A 7,215-nucleotide genomic window follows, 5' to 3' on the forward strand; every position below is an offset into this window, starting at 1 on the left:
ATTTGAACAGCAGGTGTGAGTGCTAATGCTTGTAAGCTGAGCCTCCAGGGCTGGAGTTCAGCCAGTCCTCTGAGAACCAGGAATGATGCCTGAATTCCTATGGGGGCAGTGTCCACCTGGCCTGGGCTCCTGGTTACCTACTGAGGCCATTAAAGTGACTGATGAGAATCTGTGGGATAGCTTTCCAATTCATTTACACTTGGATTCCAAACCTATACAATAGAGCAAAAAGGTTAGTGCAGATATTAAGTGTCTCTAATTGTCTAACCTTCCATGATTAGGGCTCTGCAAGAATCAAGGCTCTAGTTTTCAGGTAAGCTGAATTAAGCTGGCCACAACAAGATGAAGAGAAATAAAGGACCTCACTTGGATTTCTCCATGGCAATAATCTTTGGCTTTTTGCAATAATGAAGTTAAATAGATTGAAAGTTATATTATATTAAACATATTAGATCGGAATGAGTGAATGTGATGGTACCAAGTGTCTGCTATTATACATCGGAATATGAAAAAAATGCCTACCCATAGTGGTTGCATTTACTTCCAAGTCTCAGCAAAAAGGGGACCCTGAAGGTTAAGACATTTAGCAGACTAGTAAGGCAACTAAGAGGCTTGGTCATTTCATATGAGTGGCTGACCAGTGGGATGTTCAAGTTTCACTCCTAAATCCTGGGATAATTTTAGAAACTCTTAGGCCTTCTAGAAGGTTCTGAGAAGTCTGAATTAAAGTGAGTTATTGGGGGTTCCTTAGAGCAGTGACTAATACTCATGTGCCCAGGACACTAATTACCAGACATTATTCCAGACCCGGAGAGTGGTCTTCTTGCTGTACTGCCCTGTTCCCAACCTTTTTGCCCTAACTTTCCATCTCTGGATTAATTTTGGAAGCTCTAGGGTCAATCTGGTCTTTCAGGAGTTGACAAAGTCTGTTGTGCCTTGGAGTGATAATGGGAGTTTAATCAAGGTTGAGGATACAGTTAAATGAAACCAAGCTAATAAGTATTTCCTGAGCACCTACTGTATGCAAAGCTATATGCAAGTCCCTGACTCTTGTCACCTTGTTGTAGGTAACGGAACAGGAAAAAGTGGTAAGAAATTTGCAGTCCTTGGAAATTTGAATGTTTGCAAAGGGGCACATTGTCAACACAGCATATTGATTAATTTAGCACATGATTTTTTTAATATTTCCATTGTGATCTCATTGAACAACCTGGCAAGATAAGTGCTGAGATCTCCATTTTACTGAAGCTCAGAGAGGTGAGGTATTTCACCTGAGGCCACATGGCTAGTAAGTGGCAGAACTGAGGTACACACTGCTCTAACTCCTGAGTTGATGATGCCAAGTTACAATGATTCTCAACCCTCTCATCCAGATTCTGTCCGGGAGATAAACTACAAGACTTACACCTGGAACCAACAACTCATCTCACACCCAATCCTTTTTTTTTTTTTTTTTTTTTTTTGCAGTGTTATAACTTTACACAATAATCAGCAGTTAATTCTTATCCACATTAACTGTCGTAGATTTTTGCAAGTGGTGACAGGTACCTAGGTATCCAACGTATAGAGCTTGTGACCCTTCATCCTCATTACGTTTTCTGGACACGCGCACTGGATGTGGTGTGGGACATTCTTCCTTAGGCCCAGACAGCTTTGTTGAGTCTGGTGTCCAGGCACACAGCGGGGGTTCCCATCTCCTTCATGGCAAATTTCTGGATCTCTTTGAGTGTCCAAGGGGCACGCTTCTTGAAAACCACTCCATGGACGTGCTTGTGAATGTTGATGGTGTGTTCTCTGGTCACTACCTCATTGATGGCAGAACGGCCCTTCTTTTTCTTGCCACCCTTCTTTGTGAGAGGCATTCTGCTGGGCCAAAGTTGGCAAAGAAGAGTGCAAGGTATTGTGCGCTCCAATCATCTTTTTAATTTAACTACTCTTTTGTAACATTTCAATAGTCATGTTGATCGTGTCAACCTTGTCCCATCTGCTTGAAGGATGGTAGTGCTGGAGAGGAATGTTCTGGCATGCTTCTCTGTGTGGCGACTCAACTGACCAAAGCCCAATGCCCTGAGCCTAAGCGCTGGAGGAGCCGCCTGTCTGACTCTGTCCAGCCTGCCCAAAAGACTGACCCTCCCTCGGCTGAGCGATGACTAATCATTTTTCCTCCTTGCTGCTAAAATTGTCCACTGGGCATGGGGCCTGACTTCCTGAACCATGAATTACAAATGCAGGTTCAAAAAGACATTCCGCCGAATTGGGGGTTCTCAGTCCAGTTAGGTCCATGGAGTTGGCTGTGCAACACTGACCATCACTAAATTTGATAAATGGGCTTTGCCACTTTCCAGGCCTGGACTACAGAAATGCCTGGACTTTTAATAATCTTCTATGTCCATTAAGGGATCTGATAGACATGAAGTTTTATAAGGTAAGGATTAGAAACGGATCGGGTTTTCAATGCCAAAATTCCATTAGGCCTGCAGTAAAGGATGCAGTTGATCTATTTAGCAGATATATTTTGAGGTAGTGAAACCAAGTAAAATAATAAGACCTTTTAAATTTAATGTTTATTCTAGGGACTGATCATTTAAAAGAGAAATGTTCTTAATGTGACTGGGTAATAAGTTTTCTGCTCTATTTTTCTTCAAAAGTCTAGTTACTTTTCTCTTTTCCCGGGGTGATAGTGCACTTTTCCCTATTATAGTATGTTGGCTCAGGCAAACAGACACTAGGCCCTTGCTGGTTCTTTCTGTGCATTGATTTCTCTTTGATTCTGTTACTAAAGGGCCACATAGGGGATGACGCAAGCCCCCTGGCCAGCCCTCATTATCTGGTTCAGCCCTGCTACTTAGTATTTAACAAAAATGAAAAAGCATTTGATATTTTCTGCATGTGTTACTAACAGTCACATGACTTTTTTTTTTTTTTTTTTTTTTTTTTAACAAGACTTAATAGGAGATTGGTTGAGAGAGTGAGTTGAATGTATCTACCGCCTTTCTAGGTCTTGAAGAGATAGGAAAAGCTGCCAAAAAGAACACGGCTTTGATATAAGAAAAGATTCCATCACCAGGGAGCCAGAAATTTTGTTCCTAGAATATGAGAGAGCATATGGTTATATTTTCAGAGAAACTGGAGAGTAGAAACTATAGGTGCAGAGCAACCTTAGGAGAAAATCACTGTAGAGGTAAAGGCCGTTTCAGTGATGCTTTAAGTTCTTCTTAGTTTTGCTGCTTGGGTGCAGGTGAAGAATAAGCAGAGCTGGGTTCAACCAGGATTAGATTTGCCAAGTGCCAATGGTGGTGGGAGAGAGGAAAGGAAAGTAAGGCCATATGTGCACAGAAAGGTGAGAATCTGGGCACAGAATGACAGGCTATGGAGTTTAGTTTGGGAAGGGAGAAAAGTGGCAGAGGGGTATGTTCAGTCATCTGGGGATCCCTGCGGGGGTGAGAAACTGTTGAAGATGGATACTGGGGTGGCGTGGTGGTCAGACAGAGAGTAAGATGCTTGAACATAGAGGTCATACACCTAGAGGTCATGACAAGGTCCAGGATGGGGTCATGGGAGTTGCTGTTTATATGGACGGGGTGGAGGAAGATGTCACTGAGGAGCCAGGGACTCTGTCCTCCCAAACTCAACAAAAAGCCTCCGAGAAGCCAGACCAAACCCAAACAACAACAAAAACCCATCAGCACCACCACTAAAATACAGCCATATACTGTTTAACAGAAATGTGCCTAAAACAAAACAATCCAAGAACATGAAAAATAAAAAGAACAGGCACATTCTGGCCAAAGGAAAGCCAAGCATAGAAATATGGATGGTTGATAATGTCTCAGGGAAAAGCATTAAATGAGAGAAAGAGTTATCATTTCTATTTAGTGAGATATATAGTCCACAAAGGAAATACAATTGTGATAAATCTTTATGTTCCTAACAATGTAAACTTGAAATATATAAAACATCAACTCATTAAGAGAAACAGAAAACACTGGCAAAATTAGTAAGTCAGATACGTAATAGGCACAATCCATAAACAGCAGTGATTTGCATACTTTTTTATTTATACACAGACATTATGCACACGTGCATAATTTTTTCTTATTTTAGAATCTATAAACATTTAAAAAAAACTAGCTACTGAGCATGTATATTGTACAAATGGCTAACAACATTCAAATCCCATTAGTTATTAGAAGGAAATTCGAAGTTTATTAACAGGTAGCCGATTGTTTCTATCACACTAAAGCTTAAGTCTTAAGACTTAAAAATGAAGGAATAAAATCTGCTCCAGTAATTTCATAGGATCCTGCCTTCAACTTTGATTCAATTCCTGTTCATGTATAAGACATAAGCCGTACGAGTCATTAAATTCCCATTTTAACTGGTTACCGGCTGTAAGTTAATACGCAGACTTATTTAGCGTCTCCCCCTACATGATTATGCACAATGCTTTGAATGTTCTGTGTTTTCCTTGCCTTTGATTGCCATTCCATCCCAGGATTCTCATTTCCTCCTCTCCTGAGTTTTGGCCGGCATAATTTTGAGGCTGAAAAAATATATGCATCTTCTGTCTTTTTCTCATAGCTTTCATTTGCATTGTAGTCTATTTTGGATTTTTTTCCTCTTGCAATGTCTTCAATGTGCTTTATTTCCTGTTTTCATAAGCTTTATGTAACTTAAGAAAAATGTGATCCAAGACATGTCTGGGTTAGAGGTTATTGTTTTTTACTGTGATATGAAATATATTGACCTGCAGAGTATACACTGGGCATGACTATTTGCAGAGTTGTCTTTAGATGATATTGACTCAAAAGAGATAATTTTCCAGGGCTCTGCATCTTGGTGACTCGGGAAGGCAGCTGGTGGGATGCACATGCAGGCAATTAGCATATGTGCACCACACACCCTCTCATTTCCAAGGCAAAAAGGATGAAATAGTTTCTGCTCTTTTTCCATTAGCCCCATGTCCTTAGTTTTCATATTAACAGTATTTTATTGTATTCAGTAAAATGCATAAGTCTTAAGTGCTCAGCACAATGAATTTTGACAAATGTACATGCTCTGATTGAAGTTTAAAATAACTCCATCATCCTAGAAAATTATTTTGTACTTTTTTCCAGTCAATTCCTATCTCACAACCCCCACCTCCAGGTAACCACTGACCTGCTTTCTATCATATCAATTACTTTTCTGTTTAAGAACTTTATATAAATGGAATCATACATATGTGTTATTTTGTGTATGTGTTGTTTCACTTAGCATATTTTTTGAGACTTGTCTATGTTGTATAACCAGTTTATTCTTGTTTTTGCTCATTGTATGGACAAAGCACAGTTTGTTTATCCATTTTCCTATTGATGAACACCTGGATTGTTTTCAATTATTGCTTTTTATACATAAACCTGCTATTTATGGACAGTCTTTCTATGAACATATTCATTTGTTTCTCTTGGTAAATATTTAGGAGTCTTATTGCTAGGTCATAGGGTAGGTGAATATTCAAATTTATCAGATGGTGTCAATTTGTTTTCAAAGTTATTGTACAATTTTAAACTCCTACCAGCAATGTATGAGAGTTCTAGCTGTTCCACGTCCTTGTTAACCTTTGGTAGAGTCGGTTTTTATTTTAACCATTCTAGGAGTGTGTAAAATATCTCACTGTAGTTTTGCTTTCCATTTCCCTGGTGACTAATGATGTTGAGCATGTTTTCATGTGTTTATTGATTGTCTTAGTCCATTACAGTTGCTATAAGAAGAATACCATAGACTGGGTGGCTTAACCATGAACATTTATTTCTCACAGTTCTGGAGGCTGAGAAGGCAGTGTCTGGTGAGGGCTGGTCCCTGGTTTATAGATATCCATTTTCTTGCTGTATCCTTATGTCAGGGAGAGAGGGGGCGAAGGAGGGAGGGAGGGAGAGAGAGGGAAAGAGAGAGAGAGAGATAGAACAAGCTCTCCTCTCTGTCTAGTCTTATAAAGGGCACTAATCCCATTCATGAGGGCTCTACTCTCATGACCTAATCACCTCTTAAAGGTACCACCTCCTAATACCACCACATGGGAGGATTTCAACATTCATATTTTGTGGGCTGACAGAAACATTCAGCCTATATGTTTTTAGCTGTAATATCTTAATCAGTGTAACAAACCTCTGAAGTCAATGTATTATTCCCATTTTGCAGAACAGGAAACTGAGTCTCAGAGAGATTGAAAACCTCCCTTAAAGTTGAAGCTTTCTGACTTGAAGTACAAAGCCTCTCATATTCAGTTTCACCAGATTTCACCTGAGAAAAAGGTAAGAAGGAAGATATTACAGGGGAAAAAAAAATCACTATCCTTGAAATGGGTCATGACTTTTTATGTTTTAATAATTAAAAAAAAACCTCTTTATTTTAGAATAGTTATATATTTACAGAAAAATTATAAGGATAATGCAGAGAATTCCCATATATCCAGCTGGTCCTTCTTTTTATAAACAGCTTTATTGAAATATAATTCATATACTCTACAATTCATCTTTTACAATTAAATGGTTTTTAGTATAATCACATGTATGTGATGTGAAACCATCACCACAGTCAATTCTGAAATATTTTCATCATTTCAAAAAGAAACACTATACACTTCAGTTATCAGTCCTCTTCTCCCCTTTTACGCCTCCCACCACAAATGTACTTCTGTCTTTATAGATCAACCTGTTCTGGATATTTCATATGAATTGAATCATGTAATACTTGGTCTTTTGTTTCTGGCTTCTTTCCATACTGGCTGTTTCAAGGCTGCTGTGGTCACTACCACTCATGTCTTCTTCTCCTGGCTACTCTGAAAACTCCATTTCCAGTTCCTTTGTAGTCAGGTGTGGCACGTAGCTGAGTTCTGGCCAAAGGGGTACAAGCAGAAGTGATGTGTGAGCCATTTCTAGGCCTGGTTCTTTGAAAGAAAACCAAACCAAACATCCTTAGCCCCCCGCCCTCACACTCTCTTCACACACTTAGGCTGAATGAAGAGACCTCTGAAGACTTAGAAGAAGGTAAAGTATGAGATAGGAGAAGCCTGGGTCCCTGAATGAGGAGCAAAACCCTCTGCTGTCTCTGCTGGACAGTGCCCTGGGCATTAAACAAATGTTTCTTGTGTAAAATTAGCCACTGCCATTCAGAAGTTGTCTACTACAGCAGTGTCTTATTTCCCTTTCCTACTAAAACACTCTTTGAAAGCCC

The 7,215-nt window shown here is 39.6% G+C and overlaps 1 pseudogene; it reads right to left on the reverse strand.

The window, feature by feature from the left end:
• Positions 1–1,495: 1,495 nt before the first annotated feature.
• On the reverse strand, positions 1,496–1,862 carry LOC141571350 (large ribosomal subunit protein eL31 pseudogene; annotated as a pseudogene).
• Between the last annotated feature and the right edge of the window lie 5,353 nt (positions 1,863–7,215).

The sequence above is a fragment of the Rhinolophus sinicus genome, chromosome 16 (assembly GCF_057876585.1).
Source record: "Rhinolophus sinicus isolate RSI-liver-muscle chromosome 16, RSI-T2T, whole genome shotgun sequence".
NCBI classification, from domain to species: Eukaryota; Metazoa; Chordata; class Mammalia; order Chiroptera; family Rhinolophidae; genus Rhinolophus; species Rhinolophus sinicus.